A 17,413-nucleotide genomic window follows, 5' to 3' on the forward strand; every position below is an offset into this window, starting at 1 on the left:
CTTCTTCTGTACTGTCTCTCTCTCTCTGTGAGATGAGTACTGCCTATCTGCATAGGTTCAGAAATACGTAAGTCCTCGAACTCAGAATTTTGAAAGGTAGGCGCTAGTTTAAAGGAGGGTCTACGGGTCCTATCTCGAGTGTTCTGCCTCTCTCTTATGCGTTCATCAATACGAGATATAAAAGAAATTAAATCCTCCAAATTCTCAGGGAGTTCTCTAGTAGCGACCTCGTCAAGAATTACATCTGATAACCCATTCAGAAACACATCTATATAAGCCTGTTCGTTCCACTTAACTTCTGCCGCCAAGGACCTGAACTCTAGTGCATAGTCCACAAGCGTTCGATTGTCCTGTCTAAGGCGCAACAGTAATCTAGCTGCATTGACCTTTCTACCAGGAGGGTCAAAAGTTCTTCTAAACGCAGCTACAAAGGCATTATAATTATAGACTAGTGGATTATCATTCTCCCATAAAGGATTGGCCCATCTCAGAGCTTTCTCAATGAGTAAAGTAATAACAAATCCAACCTTCGCTCTATCTGTAGGATAAGAGCGGGGTTGTAATTCGAAATGGATGCTGATCTGGTTCAGAAAACCACGGCACTTCTCCGGTGACCCGCCATAACGTACTGGTGGGGTAATACGGGAAGAAGCACCTACAGTGGCTACCTCTAAACCTGAGACTGCAGGAGAAATAGAAGGAGTACGTGTCTCCTCAGGTGGGTTACTAGCACGAGACAAAAGTGCCTGTAGTGCTAGAGCCATCTGATCCATCCTATGCTCCATGGCGTCAAACCTGGGATCAGAAGAACCAAGCTGACTGTTTGTACCTGCAGGATCCATTGGCCCTGTCGTAATGTCAGGATCGGGACAGGGATCCAACACGCAGAGTACAAAGAGTGGAAAGGTACGTATACCGGGCCTTAGAATGGCCGGACTAACGTACCGAGAGTAATAGAGAATAGTCAGAGACAAGCCGAGGTCGAGGGAACGGGAAGACAGATAAGCGAGAGACAAGCCGGGTCAAGGGAGAACAGAGAAGCAGGGTAGTACAACAAGCCGAGTCAAAACCAAATAGAGAAAACTAGAATACCAGAGCACTGAGTGACTAGACAAGCTAGAACCACGACAGGGCAATGAGCTGAAGAGAGAAGTAAGCTTAAATACCCTGGCTCTGGATGGTAATCACGCCTCTGACAAGTACCGATTGGATATCGGACACTTGAGTGACAGGTCGCTCGTGATAGCGTCATGACGTCACGTATTGAGCGTCCTGCTAGAAAAGGACGTGGATTCCTCGCGGCCGGTGTTTAAGTGACTGGATGAACCGCGAGGAACGAAGGAAACAGCTCGCCTGGACGGACAAACCACCAAATCTCTACCTCCCTTAGAGGTAGAGGCCTCAGGTACCCTGACACCTCTCCCATAGTGTCCCCCCCCTTCCATTGTCCCATAGTGCACTTTCCCTCCACTTGTCCCATAATTACTTACCGGTCTTGAAGCGTGGGCCGGCTTCACAGCGCGCACCGCGGTACAGGAACTTACATTTCAGGTTCCGGTTTCCGGACTGAGTGCGCACTTCCTTTCAGTCCCGCCGGAAACCGGAACCTGAAATTGAAGTTCCAGTACCGCGATGCGCGCTGAACACCGGCCCACGCTTCAAGACAGGTAAGTAAACCTTCACATTCGCTCCATAAGACGCACAGACATTTCCCCTCACTTTTGAGGGACAAAAAAGTGCGTCTTATGGAGCGAAAAATATGTATATCGGCGTATAACACGCACACATCATTTGCCCCCTATTTTCAGGGAGAAAAAGTGCGTGTTATACGCCAATAAATACGGTACTTCATTCGTCACATAAGGACCAAGCAAATTGCCGGTTCTGTCGCCCATGCCTTGACATCCATCTCACTTTATCATTAATACGGTCAGGAAACTCATATATAATAATCAAACAGAAGCTCACGGATGAATAAAGAAGGTAGTAGAAGTGACGTAAGGAAACATAGCAAGTCTGTCAAACAGGAATTCATGGCTTGGAAAATCAATGAGGAATCCACCCAGCCAGCATAATTCTGTGCACATTGTGAGTGTATTGTAAAACATTTATATAAAATCATAATCATTACACTTTTTACTCTGATATTGGAATTTTCTACTCACTGTGGTAAGAAAGTACTGTATCATATCAATTTAAATGAAGTGAACATAATCTCCCATTTGAACTGTAAAGAAAAATAAAAGGTTTCTCTATATAACTTCAAAGACTGGTTATGTCCTCTGTAATCTTGCAAAGTAATCCACCAATAATCTAACAATATAACTACAAAATACATCATGAAGTATATGAATTATTTTAACCTGGATACAAAACATTAAAAAAAAAACTACTTAGGATAATATAGCATCTTCTTTGGTATTTTTGTCAAATGTTTGTTTATTTTTATTGTAAACCACAAAAATATTACAGGATAAGGTTTTAAAAATATATATTTTATTTAGTTATAAGTTTGGAAAGCAAGAACAAATGAACCATTTTTTGACCGAGTATCAGTGTGAAAGGATACCTGAACGAACAAGAATACAATGTTTTCTACAAGTCAGGCCCCAGGGGACACTTATATAATATTCATTGACAAATGCCTTTTGCACACAGATGTCAAATGGGCTATTAGCTAAGGGGATAACAGAAGAGTGTCCAGAAAGACATGGTTGATTTGGAAACCCTATGTACACCACATCGGCAAAGAGCTGAAAACCACACTTTGTCTGAATTATCCATAAGCCAACACTGCGGCATCCTTCTGCCATAATCTTATTTGTGTTATGCACGCAGACCTTTGAATATCAAATTAAATATGCCAATTTGAAGACCTGAGAAGGCTGCTACCTGAAAAAATGTATTGCCCAAAAGAATATGGAAGAGGCAACCAAAAATATGTTTTAGTAAGTGTACCAAAAATAAGAAGTCAGATCTAAAGTTTATTATTCTGATATTATCTTATTTTTTTTCTTTTGTTACAAAAATCAACGATTTTGTTAAAGGGACATTCCAGACCCTTAAAGCACTTTAGCTTACTGAAAAGCTTTATGTGTTAAGAGTAGTTTCTGTTTTTTTATTTTGCAAAAAAAAATGCAGATTTCAATAGAAATTGACACTTTTATAAATTAACCTGGTTACACTCCCTTGGATTTCAAACAGAGAACGGGTCCTGTTAATTTCTGGTTTGGTTAGCTCAGTAGATCTATACACAAGAGTCAGTCATTATCTAGAGCACTTGCCTTTCAAATATTTCTCATTGGAAAGTTTTTGGTTGGACAAACACAGAAAGTCTGGCCGGGGCTAGAAGGGGTGGGCTTGAAAAGGCTTCAGACAAAAGAACTGTACGTTTTGCACACCGTTTCTTGATATACCCTAATGAAAAAATGCATAATTTAATACTTGCTATTTAAAGATCTACAAACATTGATTTTTATTTATTTTATATTTGGGCAATGGAGTGTCACTTTAAGGTGGTTAGCATTCCAGAAATCCCAAATATGGCAAATACCACAAAGGATCAAGCAAGGACCTAGATACACCAAAAGTACTCTAGGCACCAGAAACACAGAACCACTAGTTCATTGTAATATGTATGGTGTGTTGAGTCTATGCTATAAATTTTTTTTTATTTTTGTTGTTTTAATAAAAAGTTTACAGGGTACAGAGAAGAGCCCCGTTTTTTTTTTAATCAACACTCTCCATGGATTATGTTGTTTTGAATGATCCTTTAAGAAAAAGCTTAACATGTGAATATGGTTTAATTCAAGCATTCACAAGTGGGAGTTAAGATATTTGAGGTGCATTTTCAACATTGTTGCTACTTTTTAGCAACAAGTTACAACTCGTTATCTTGCCTGTCACTACGGTTAGTGACTAGTGACTGAGTAGTGGCTATTGTATGCTAACAGTTAGCTATTGACTACTAACTACTAACTACTGCTTCTAAAAGCCAGTCACTATAAACAGCGGCTAATAGCTCTCAATTTGTTTATGGGAGTCAATTAACACAAAAAATTGTTTTGCTTTTTAAGGAAGCCAATAAAGACTTTCTAGCAACTGATACTAATCATATCATTGCTCATTACTAGGTGCCTCTTTAGCAAAAATAATAACCCCAGCCCTATTTGTAGCCTCTACAAGCTACCAGCTATTATTAATAACAAGGTTGTAAATGAGCCATTTCTGACTAACTTGCTAGGTAAAATTTTGCTTGGCTGAAAAAAACTAGATCCTAATTTTAAACATTGTTGCTCAGCTTAAATTTCTCTTTTCTTTTGATTCTTTTGCTAGTCATGTATTGGAATCATTTACAATGACCCCTTGCAAAATAAATATTTCTAACAGTTGCCTTGACATGATTTACAGGAAAATAGGTTTATACAACACAGCGTGACAGGGTCTATTTTATTATCACAAGCTGTCAAGAGCGCCTATATTATTCTTCAGTTGTATTAATACTGCTTTGTGCAATAGACAAATCATTTCATTACAGAACAATGAATAAAAGACACATGAAAGTTGACATATTGAATGTATAACACCAACGTTCTAGTGATTTCCTGGTGAAAAGATATTTTGATTATATCCTTGTAAATGTAATTTCATTCTGTTACACTCCCATTTGTGTTGTTTTATGATTTGTTTGTGTTTCAACTGCTTTTTTTTTTTTTACACATATCAAATAAATAATTCCTGGTTACTACGATAAGAATGTCTTGGCCAAAAAGAGAAAGAAAAAAGTGTTTTTATTGTAGTATTCAAAAGGTACCACTGTTAAAGGCATAGTTGTTGCTATATTAATGCAAATTAGATATTTGCCTCAAAACCGTCATCTGAACCTCCACGGGCCAATGATGAGATAAAAAGAAAAGGCTTCCTTGAATATAACCATCCTATAGCTCCATACTTTTGCAAGGAAGTGTGTTCGTGCTGAAACCTAACTATCATCAATAAGACAAAAGGAAATACACAATATGGAGGTAGAAGATCCTAATGTACTTTAAAAAACAGAGAATGAATGGATGTAAAAGAGGACCACTGTCATATAACCCCACCACACATGCGGCCAGCCATACATATGTAGTCTCCACCAAGTCATGTCACATTGAATACCTAACCACGTAAAGCCCCTACCACACACACATGCTGCTCTCACAACACAAAAGTCCAACACCATCAAATACATGCAGACCCAAGATGGTCGCCTATGACCCAGGCTCAAAAGATCTTCCTGCATGTCTCTTTCCCTTCAAGAGTGCCCATGTCGTTCCTGTGGTAGTTCTTGATGACTACCAGTGCCACAACCAGCGCTGTGAGTTATTGATCGAGTGCCGGAACTGTGAAGGCACTCTTAAAGTGGTCTCTTCCTGATATTGGTGCAGACAAGTTCCCTCACTTCACCACCAGTGATCCAGCTCAATCTCCACTAGTCACCAGTGATTCTGTTCACCCTCCACTGGACCACCAGGGAAGGTAAGCAGGGAGCAACATACACAATCAGCCAGACTCTGACTCCCCAACACATACAACACTCAACCAGCACACACAGACACACTCAGCCTTCCACCACACAGCCCTCACCCTCAACAATCTGCCACTACACACACACACACACACACACAGAACACTAATTCAACACACTACTCACAGAAACAGAGCTCAGGACTCTATTAGGGGTACCCTGCCTAGGGCTGTGGGAAACCTTAATCCAGCTCTAAAAGTGTGTGTGCGCAAGGAGCTTGCACTGCCAATATTTCACCATTGTAAAGCAATTAATGCTATAGTTTACACAATTACATGGAATGGCATTCAAACTTGTGTGAACAGTGATTCTTAATTGAATATCTATGGATGATCATTATTTGCTGATGCTTTGAGTCACTGACTCATTTTTACTTTAACTTGAATGTTGCAAAGAAAAGGTAAATTATTGCACTAAAAATAAATGCATTAAAAAAACCTGCATAATATATTAAAAAGTGTGTGAATGAGAAGGACTCTGGAATGCTCTTTCAACAGAAAATCAGTTTGAATTTGATTCAAAGCAATATACAAAAGGGGTCTTCATTTGTCAAATATATATTTTACCAAATCACATTGTTTTGACATGCACAAATTACCATGGGAGTGTAAGTGACTATTGCTTTGACATACTGTCATACATGAATACTCAGCTGTCAAATATGACACATTCAACATGTTGATTTAAAATGTAAAGTATCACGATATATATATATATATAAATATACACACACATACACACACACTCACAACACATCTGGAAAAGATACTATGAGAAATGTACAGCACTGTCAATACGTGTTTGTATGTACAGTTTGTATAAACTGCCAGGGAAAAAAATCAACAGTGACAGATGTGAAAACTGATGACAAGTAATGTAGTTAATGTTCTAAAATGCTGTTATAATATAAGCAAAGTTCACTTGATTGCACTAGCAATAACATATGCTGGTGTTATCTGCAACTCATAGAGGAAATGAGCAAATTGTACATTAAAGGAGCAGTCTTTGCAACAGAACCACTACAACTGATTTTAGTCGTCATGGCATCTAGCCTCTGGATGCCCACCCCCAGTTTAATGCAAACTGTTTAGAAACAGTTTGACAATAAGATGTGGCTTTCCACAGCACCTGGAGACTGCGGCCTCCTGAATATTTTTGATAATAAAAAATGGACGCTTCTATTTTTAATGCCAACTTTGTTTAATGTGGATGGCAGTAATTGGCGAAGAAAATGAGGGACGCTTACTGTGCCAGTGATAACAGTTCAGCTATGGACAATAATTGTATTTTAATAGTTATGTAGGTTTAAAAAAAAAAAAAAAAAGACTCAAACCCACCAATTATCTTTATATACCACTTATACAAAAGTCCCATTTAAGTTAAAGGAACACTATAGGGTTCTGACCCTATAGTGTTAAACCCACCACTTGCCCCCACCTCAGCCCCTTGAAAGGAATTAAAACTTACCGTATTTCCAGAGCCGCGTGTGTCCGCCGGCGCTGGCCCCGCCCCCAATACACCTCCTTGATGACATCAGAATTGCAGATTTTTAGCCAATCCAAGGCTTTCCAATAGTGAAAGCATTGGATTGGCTAAAATCGGCAAGGAGGTAGGGTGGGTTGGGGCCAAACGCTGTTTTGGCCAATCAACCCTTTTTATAGAGATGCATTGAATCAATGCATCTCTATGTGGAAAATTTAGCTTCCCCATGCAGAGCGTGGAGACACTGAATGGCAGTGCTGCCTACTGTGCAGCACTGCTCCAGGAAGCATCTCCAGTGGCCATCTGAGGCGTGGCCACTTGGAGGTGTCCCTAGGGGCAATGTAAACACTGCCTTTTCTCTGAAAAGGCAGTGTTTGCATTAAAATAACAAACGCACGGACACCCGTGAGAAAAAAATATATAATAACAAAAACTTAGCTGATAGGTACACTGCTTCCCAGGGTTATCTCCCAGCTGATAACCGTATAACAGAACTGTGTAATTGATGGGCTATTTTGGGTATCTGCTAGTATACCTATAAAGGAGGACAAAACATAGTGCAAATATTGCTACAAAACTATTTTAAAACTTTCAGTGGTTGATATGCACTCACATATTCCAGAAAGGTTAAGCGTATTATGGGTGCCTCCCCTCGATGGAAATGTTTTTTTTTTTTCTTTTTGATTTTTCCCTCCTCAAGTGATAGCCAATAGGGGATCCAGGTCAGCCAAAGATTCCAAGGAAACAGCAACCAAACGGAATACTCCAAAGGCAATTTATTCACTTACAAAGGTTTTAAGAGGGTGTACAAAATTAAATAAAATAATAAAAACAAATGTAGATAAAAGGTATTGGTCCTACGTGTTTCGTCCTTATACAAACATGACTTCCTCAGGGACCTCTTTTCCTACGCGTTTCGTCCTTATACAAACAGGACTTCCTCAGGGACCTCTTTTCCTACGCGTTTCGTCCTTATACAAACAGGACTTCCTCAGGGACCTCTTTGCATGAAAATGCCTGAAGGCAATGATTATACTCACCAGAACAACTACATTAAGCTGTAGTTGTTCTGGTGACTATAGAGTCCCTTTAATAAACCCCAATATTTATAACTGTAATGGGAACAGGGGAGCAAGCAACAATGTGAGGCTTTATTCTCAACCCGTTACTTTTATTAGCCCGTGTCAAGATTTGTCCAGCCAAGTATTCCCAAGGGTGCCACATCATCCACCTATCGTGATTCATGCCCAGATGTAGTTACTGATTGCGAAAACATGCATTATTTAGCAAACCCTATTATAGATACATTATAAGGGTTAATTACTAAAGTGAGAATTGTGGAATAACCAAAGTAAATTTAAAATTTAAGGCATAAATAGTTAAAGGGACATTATAGTCACTAGAACAACTACAGCTTAAATGGGTATAGTGAGGTGAGTATAGTCAGTCCCTGCACGCATTTTAATGTAAACACTGTCGTTCCAAGGAAAAGGCATTTTACATTGCTGCCTAGGGACATCTCCAAAGGCAGTCACTCAGACAGCCAATAGAGGTGCTTCCTCGGTCAGTGCTGCACAACATGCAGCACTGATGTTCAACATCTTAATGCTGTGCATGGAGATGCTAAACATAACTTGTTAGGATGCATCAAATTAATGCATCCCTATGAGGAGATGCTGACTGATCATGGTGGCATTTGGCTCCACCCCTCTCCCTGCTTCCTTGGCGGAGATCATCAGAATTGACGATCTCAGCCAACCCAATGCTTTCCCATAGGAAGGGCTGAGTTCATCAATTTTGAGACAGATCGGGGGTGGGGCCAGTGCCGTCACACCCACGCGGCGCTGGAATAAAAGTAAGATTTTCAGTTATTTGAGAAGGCAAGGGAGGGCCACAGACCTAAATAGTGTTCTTAACACTATAGGGTCAGGAATACACACGTTTGTATTCCAGATCTCATAGAGTTGCCAACCATAGGGGACGACCCCACGGTGCAGAAGTGGTCCCTCGTCACTGGTTCAGGCTCCGCCTTTGCTCCTCCTCCGCAGACATCAGGCGGTCGGGGGGCACCTAAGGTTGAAGGGCCTGGGACACTGCACCCAGACCACTTCAATGAGTTGAAGTGGTCTGGGTGCCTATAGTGTTGCTTTAATGCGAGTGGTTATTCAGGGCCCCAGTGCACAGCTTTGCCCGAAGGCCTAAAATGCAGTTAACATGGCCCTTCTGCCAAATCATAGAAAGTGTGGCAAGGAGAGGCACATGCTGATGCAGTGTGAGGTTGAGAATTGACTTTTACAACTTTTCAACACCCACTGCACCTTACTCTGTGCAGCACAGAGGATGTCTGTCACTGAATGGACAGAAAGAGACAGCTGCAGCTCAGTCCTACTATATAGGATGGGGAGACATAAGCTGCCGTTGTGATAGACCCATGGGATTGGTGTAGAGACACACAAAAGCATGCAATTATGGGCATGGAGAGGGGTACAAACATGGTGAATATGAAGAAGGCACAATGTGCAGAACTGACGTTTAGTGTCTCCACGCTTTGCATGGAGGGACTGAACTTTACCCATAGAGATTCATTGAGTCAATGCATCTCTATGAGGAGATGCGGATTGGCACTGTGCAGTGTTTTGCCGAGCATGCGCATAGCCACCTAATGCTTTCCAATGGGAAAGCATTGGATTGGCTCAGATCATTAAGTTTGATGATCTCAGCCAAGGGGGTGGAGCATGGACTGGGCTAGTCGTGACCAGACCCTCGCAGTGCTGGAATACAGGTCAAAACAGGAGGTAAGGGTGTGCCAGGGGGCTAAACAGTTATTTACATCTATGGTGTCAGGAATACACAGTTGTATTCCTGACACTATCGTGTTCCTTTATGTTCAAACATTATTGGCAACGATTACGACCTCAAGTCTTTTTGGGTATGATGGGACAAGCTTTAAACATCTGGATTTGGGTAGTTTCTGACCTTTATCTCTGCAGAATCTCCCAATCTCTATCAGTTTGTATGGGGACCATTTTCAGATTTTTTTCAGGTTCAAGTCCGGACTCTGGCTGGGTCATTCAAGGACATTCACAGAGTTATCCCTAAGCCACTCTCGTCTTGTCTTGGCTGTGTTCTTCTATTTTCTTGTTAGAAGGTGAACCTTTGGGCCAGTTTGAGGTCCTGAATGCACTGGATCAGGTATTCATTACAGGGACACTAATAATTCAATTGTAATTAAATGAGCTGTGTGCACTGTCCCTGTCCTTTTGACCCTACAATGTAAAACAATGCTTACAGTGCAGGGCTAAGTATGACAGCCACTAGAGGCACTTACGCTGCACTGACTAAGTAAAACTCGGTCACATGACACGGAAACCCATAGGAAAACATTGAATCAAAGGGTTTCCTATGGGGAAACTTAAATGTTCATACGACACTTGTGGTGCATGCAGATCAGGTCCAAAATACTGCACTAGAAAGAGCACAGGATAGGATCATAGCGAAGGAGACTGTGCCTCATCGATGATATTGCAGGAGGCAGAGGGGTGAGCAACATCAAATGAGCCTTGGCACTAGAGAAGACAGTTTCACGGGCCCTGCTTTAGAAAAACATCCGCAAAGCAAGATACTAGTGGCATGCTTCACCATTGGAATGGTATTGCACTGGTGGTGAGTTGTGCCTGGTTTCCACCAGATATAGTGCTTCTAATTAACACCAAACAGTTCAATCAGATTAGAAAGTCGTATTCATCAGAGATTCCTTTAGGTTGTTTTTTGCTAATTCCAATCAAGCTTTAATGTGTCTTCCAATGAGCAGAGACTTCTATGTGGACAGTTTGTTACAGGGGCCAGATTGGTAGAGTGTTGCAATGATATTTGTCCCCCAAAAAGAGTATTTCATCTCAACACATGATCTCTGAAACTCACCTAAAGTGATCATCAGACCTTTTGACCTCATGGTTAGTTTTTCGTTTTGTTTTTTTACATACATTTACAGCTGCGAGATCTTATATAGGCAGGCGTGTGACTTCCCAAACAATTAAGTTTGCCACAGGTGGGCTCTAATCATAATCTAAAAATAACAAAGATGATCCAGAGAAATGGGATGTGGCTGAGCTAAATCTCAAGCACATAGGAAAGGCTTTGAATACTTAAAGGGAGGCTATAGGCACCCAGACCACTTAATCTCATTAATGTGGTCTGGGTGCAGTGTCCCTGTCCTCTTCAGTCCTGCAATGTAAAACATTGCAGTTTTTGAGAAACTGCAATGATTACTTTGCAGGACTAAGATTGCCTCCTGTGACTGACAGACAGCCACTAGAGGTGCTTCCGGAATTCTAACGGGCTCCGAGTCCCTTAAACTACGCTTGATGTCCTTGCGCTGTCCATGATGGCATCTAACGTCAGTGGTAACAATGGCAATGCTTTCCTATGGGGATGGCCTAATGCACTCACAGCGTTCACACATTACGTCCTCAGGTCTGATGATGTCCTAGGAGGCAGAGAGCCGACCTAGCACAGAGGGACATCAGCACAGGAATCAGGTAAGTGTTAAAAGGGTTTTTTAACCCTTCATGTGCGTAAGGGGGGCATCACGAGGGATGGGGGGACCAGATGGCACAATAGTAACACTACAGACTCTCTTTTACTCAATGTAATATTTCAGCCTTTTCTTTGTAATACATTTGCAAAGTTTTCTAATGTTTGTTTTGTAATTATGGGGTATTGAGTGTAGAATGATGTGAAACAAATAATAAACAACTGTAGCAGACTGAGAAATAAAAATGTGAAAAAAGAAGGGGTCTGAATAGTGATGTCGCGAACATAAAATTTTCCGTTTGCGAACGGCGAACGCGAACTTCCGCAAATGTTCGCGAACGGGCGAACCGTGCGAATCGCCATAGACTTCAATAGGCAGGCAAATTTTAAAACCCACAGGGACTCTTTCTGGCCACAATAGTGATGGAAAAGTTGTTTCAAGGGGACAAACACCTGGACTGTGGCATGCAGGAGGGGGGGCCATGGCAAAACTCCCATGGAAAATTACATAGTTGATGCAGAGTCTGGTTTTAATCCATAAAGGGCATAAATCACCTAACATTCCTAAATTGTTTGGAATAACGTGCTTTAAAACATCAGGTATGATGTTGTATCGATCAGGTAGTGTAAGGGTTACGCCCGCTTCACAGTGACAGACCAAACTCCCCGTTTAAAGCACCACAAACAACCGCAAATCATCCATTTGCAAAACCGCAAACTCCCCATTTGCACAAGGTTGGATACCAAGCTAGCCATGTCCCGTTCCTTGTCCTCACTGATGTCATTGAAGGTCTGTTCCTCCACCCATCCCCGAAAGGTGACAACAAGCCCCCTGTATTTTTTTTTTATGTACACTACTGTTACACCAGATATGAGTTGCACTGGCGTGACACTGTGCCCTGGCAGGCCCTGAAACGCACACGTGTGAAGGAAACTGACTGCTATTATATTACAGTCAAAAGAAGTTGTTGTTTTTTTTAAATGCAAGCTATTGTGACACCAGATATGAGTGGTGGCACTGGGTAAGTGGGCACAGTATACGCTGTGAGCCTGACACACACGCTGGCAGGCAGGCAACTGCAATTAGATTACACAGGGAAAAAAAAAAGCAGACTGATGTTCTAGCCCTAAAAAGGGCTTTTTGGGGTGCTGTCCTTACAGCAGAGATCAGATGAGTCCTTCAGGACTGTCGTGGACACTGAATACACTAGCCTAGCTGTCGATTTCCCTATTAAATCAGCAGCAGCTACACTGTCCCTCCTCTCACTAAGAATGCAGCTTCCGGGGGGCGGGGCCTAGCTGTCATGGAGGAAAGACGCACTTCGTGTGAGCTCCCTCAATATCTCACTTTAAGCAGCTATCAACAAGCGAATTTCACCGCAGAAGGGGATGACCCAGCAATGTTGCTCCTACCTGACCGACCTGACATGCTTAATAGCGGTCAGCAACTCGACAGAGTCTTACTTACCTCCGCGTGGCAAGTGTGGCCTGGTGCTCACCGGGCGGGAGAGGCGGCCGATCTCCCGATCCTGGGATGCCCAGGAGCAGCTACTTCACGGCAGGAGCTCCGTTACCCCCCACTCGGACCGGTGGGGGTTATCCCGGTCCACCCCTGAGAGGCTGTCTGGAGCTAATGGACGCACAGAGCACAGCCACCCAGGCTGACATACTCATCTGCGACTCTCCCAATATGGCGGCAGACGCGTGTCCTCCTGGTACCAGCAAAGCATGGCAGGATATTGAGTCTAAGCTGGACAGACTCTTTAATCAATTTTGGAAGCAAATAACAAGCAGGAAGCCCCAACAAGCTCCACCACAGCCCCAACAAGCTCCACCACAGCTAAGCGAAGCAGTCCCAATTAAAATCCACCAACGCAAAAGGCGTTGAAGACGGGACCGGAGGCCCAAACAGAAATGCAGAGCCTGCCCCACGTCAAGCACTCACCTCCACCTTAACCCCTTAAGGACCAAACTTCTGGAATAAAAGGAAATCATGACATGTGACACATGTCATGTGTCCTTAAGGGGTTAAGCGACCACAATCCCGCACCGGACGTGAAGCACCACCGGGACAGATCCGACCACCCGACAAAACAAGCTTCCACCACCTCAAGCCTCGAACCCGGCACTCAGCCAGAGACTTGCCTTTGTTGTTCCAGGTATCAGAGACTCCCAGGGTCTGCACCTGGCGCCCAGAAGGGATCGGATGAGCACAAGCAGTAAACAGCAGCCTGCCAAGCATGTCCCACTATAGCCGATCCTCCACACCATGCCTTTGATCACGTAAAGTAGCAAGCGTTTAAACATGTCATTATTTCACCTCCTAAAGAGTTTATTGTCGTAGTTCCTTACATGCCTTTACCTTAACCGTTCATGTATTATGTTATTCACTAGTTTCATCTCATGGGGCGACTCACACTTAATTTATAACTAGTGGTGGAACTGCAGATATAAATACACAGTTGATAACGTGCAAGCTACACCCTAAATATGACAGCCATCTTTCACAACAACGTACTGCTATATACACTACCCTCAGTGCAACTAGCCAAGATATACGCACGTTCAGTCTAGCATGCTCAAATATAACACACTTGTGTCTAAAAAAAATAAATAAAATAAATGCAGCTTCCGAATGAATCTAAAATGGATGCTGTCCAGGAGGTGGCAGGGTCTGGGAGGGAGGGTGTGCTGCTAATTGGCTGGAATGTGTCTGCTGACTGTGAGGTACAGGGTCAAAGTTTACTCAATGATGACTATTAGGGGGCGGACCGAACATCGCATATGTTCGCCATCCGTGGCGAACAAGCTATGTTCGCCAGGAACTATTTGGGACATCTCTATGTCTGAATACTTTCAAAATGCACTGTATGCATTTGTATAAATTGAATAATTCAAAAGTAAACATGACACCTATGTTCACATACATTGCAAATAACGGTTTTACTGAGTTTAAAACAAAACACTCGATTAAACATAAATACAGCAGAACCATGGCGCTCATAATATTTTACAGCTATGTAATATACCTTTCATTCATTCGTTTGTAAATCAGGTCTTAAAAACAATACCAATAAATGTGAGATAATCGCCACTGTATTTCTTGTGATATGTGTCTGTCTGTCTTTATACAAGACGCAAAAAACAGTCATCAGGACACACAAAATCAAATATACAAAATAAAGAGCATTACAGGAATACGATTTAAGAAGTATGCATTAAAGTAAAAAATAAACCGTTTAGAATAAAAGTGCATGGCTTCGCATTTAAAAGGTTTATAAACACAAATAGTAGTTAACAATACTTTTAACATTGCGTTACACATTATGAAAGCAATTATATTTCCAGTGTTTTTATTTACAATCAACAGCGCCAAACACACCAAAACAACAACGAAAACATTTTGAAATTATAGGCATTTAAGAACGGTTTTATACATTTTAAAATAAGATCAATAGAAGATTATTTTTTCCCTCCCCCCCAAGTTATTTTTCAATCTAGCTCTTAGAGATGAAAGTAAAAACACCAACTGGACAATGAATGAATGAATGAAAAATGTGAGTGTCAGAAAAAAAAATTCTCAGGATTTCAACCAATGTCCTACTGGACTTATAAAAAGCCCATCTTATCTAATGCAGGAAAATGTTGTGAGGGTTGAACGATGCAAGAATTCAGTGCATAATTATCTTTGGAGCCGGCAATAAACAGGGTACCCTGTCTCTTTAAGAGGCCTAGCAGTAAAACCACAAGCAATAAAGCCTTCCAAATCCGGATTACCCGGGGAAATTGTATAATAATTCTAAATACATTCAAACAGATCACATCATAAAATTATTCAGCCCTGTTTATCTATTATGCACCCATACCACATAAAATAATATAAAATTAAATAAAATTAAAAAAATGAAAATAGAAAAATTCTAAATAATAAATTAAAAATATAAAATCAGCATTTCTTAATTATATATATAAAAAAAAAAAAAACATCTGGGCAGAAAGTCTGTAAATGGAATGTAAAACACAATTACCCAGGAAGCTAGCAGAGGTTGGAGGTGCTGTGAGGGCCCCAGGAGGGTTATGATGGGGAGGGGGGTGGGGTGCTTGTACAGAAACGCTGTAAAACTACAAAATAACCTGTGTTTGCATGGAACATAGTGCTAAAAATAAACAAACATTGTTACAATCTTATGTACCGATCCGTAGCTTTATTTAACTTGTACATTTATTGTTATCTGTGGGGGTTTGGAAGAATGAAGCGGGAATAGGTGACGGGGAGAAAGAAGGAGGGGGGGATGTAAAAAAAAAAAAAAAAGAGAGAGAGAGGGTGAAGCAAGGGAATGAAAGAAAAAGGCTAATACAATATATACAATGTTACACTAATGTAGCGTGCAGAGCAGATTATGAAACAAATCCATATTACTGTCAAAGACAAAAAAAAAATGGCAACAAAAACAATCTTTACATACCACTGCTTAGCAAAAATAATAATAAAAATACAGCACACATTTAAAAAAAATAAAAAAAATGCAGGACTATTTACATATAATCAAAAGAAAAAAAAGTCTCTTTGAGTGTAACTCGCTCTTGTATAGCCAATATGTGCAATATCACCAACCAGATATCCATTTTATTAAAATGAACAATAAATACATACAACAAATGTTTGATTAGTGGATGCATGCTTACTGTGACGTGTATAATAAAGGGATTAGCTTGTTCCCCCCCAAGCAGTGTAAACAAGAGAGGGGGGACTAATAAATGAGGAGAAAGGGGGTTATTAAAGTGGAAATATCATGCATTACACAAGGGGAGATCAGCTCACAATCCATCTGTCTCCTCCCCCTTTAGTGCTGGGAACTCTCAATATTGTATGTTTAAATCAAAATCCATAGCAGGGTGATCATCATTTTATTTCTATCACACCCATGCTCTGCACAGCTTGCAGGAGTGTCACTGCCCCTTTAAATGTATGCATTTGTCTCGCATTGTAGCGGTCAGGTTTGTGCTTATTAATTTGCAGAGAATAAGCCATTCATTTGCAAGAGATCTGAGCCCCCGGCTTACCTTTCTAGTCTATTTCTATCACCTCCTGTATCTTCTTTCAATGAGATGCCAGGGCGCAACTTACAGGAGGCCGAGTCTTCTTTTGTTTTGTTGGGTTGTTTTTTTTTTTTTGTTTAGATTTTGTTGTTGTTTTTTGGTTTGGTTTTTTGTATGTGCTTTTTTTGTTGTTGCTATTGTTGCTTATTGTTTTGCCTTTTATATCCTTTCTATTATTTTGTATTCTCTTCCCTCCCCCCCCGCCAGTGTGTAAATGGAAGCTCTGAAAGCTGATAGTAAAACCGGGAGGTGGGACACAGGGCAGAAGATGAAGAAAAAAAAAAAAGAAAGAAAAAAAAAAAAGAGAGAGAGAGAGAGAGGGGAGGAGGAGAAGGAGTGCGATTGAACGATAGAGAGGACAGCCCTAACTGGGGATTCAAATTCTAATTCCACCCATAGGAGGCGTTCAAAACACTGATGGCTGCTGAGCTTGCTTTCGTTTTGTTGTGTGTTAACACCTCAGTGTCCTCTGTGCTTCACAAAGAAGTCAATACATTCTCAATGCATTCTGTTAAAAAACAAAAACAACATTCCAGTTTAGAATAAATCGTTGTTTTTTTTTTTTTGGTTTTTTTTTTTAAAGAGGTTGTTAATGATTAACTTTGTTAATCAAAGGAAAAAAAACGGGGTTGTTACCTTTGCTTTGTAAGAAAAAAAAGGAGGTAAACTAGTATTTGAGAATTTTCTTACAGTATGGCATGCAATCTGTGATTTTTGTGTGTGTGTGTGCTT

The 17,413-nt window shown here is 41.1% G+C and overlaps 1 protein-coding gene across 2 annotated transcripts in view; it reads right to left on the reverse strand.

The window, feature by feature from the left end:
* LOC134574885 (core histone macro-H2A.2) overlaps window positions 1-16,998 on the reverse strand; it is a 60,901-nt gene extending 43,903 nt beyond the window's left edge. The window contains exon 1 of one of the 2 annotated variants that reach the window (XM_063433936.1): window positions 16,646-16,998. The gene's annotated coding sequence lies outside the window, so the exon portion shown is untranslated. Of the gene's footprint in view, window positions 1-16,633 lie in introns of both variants that reach the window. The other variant, XM_063433935.1, reaches the window with a different exon arrangement.
* Window positions 16,999-17,413: the final 415 nt, after the last annotated feature.

Source organism: Pelobates fuscus, chromosome 10 (assembly GCF_036172605.1).
Source record: "Pelobates fuscus isolate aPelFus1 chromosome 10, aPelFus1.pri, whole genome shotgun sequence".
Taxonomy (NCBI): domain Eukaryota; kingdom Metazoa; phylum Chordata; class Amphibia; order Anura; family Pelobatidae; genus Pelobates; species Pelobates fuscus.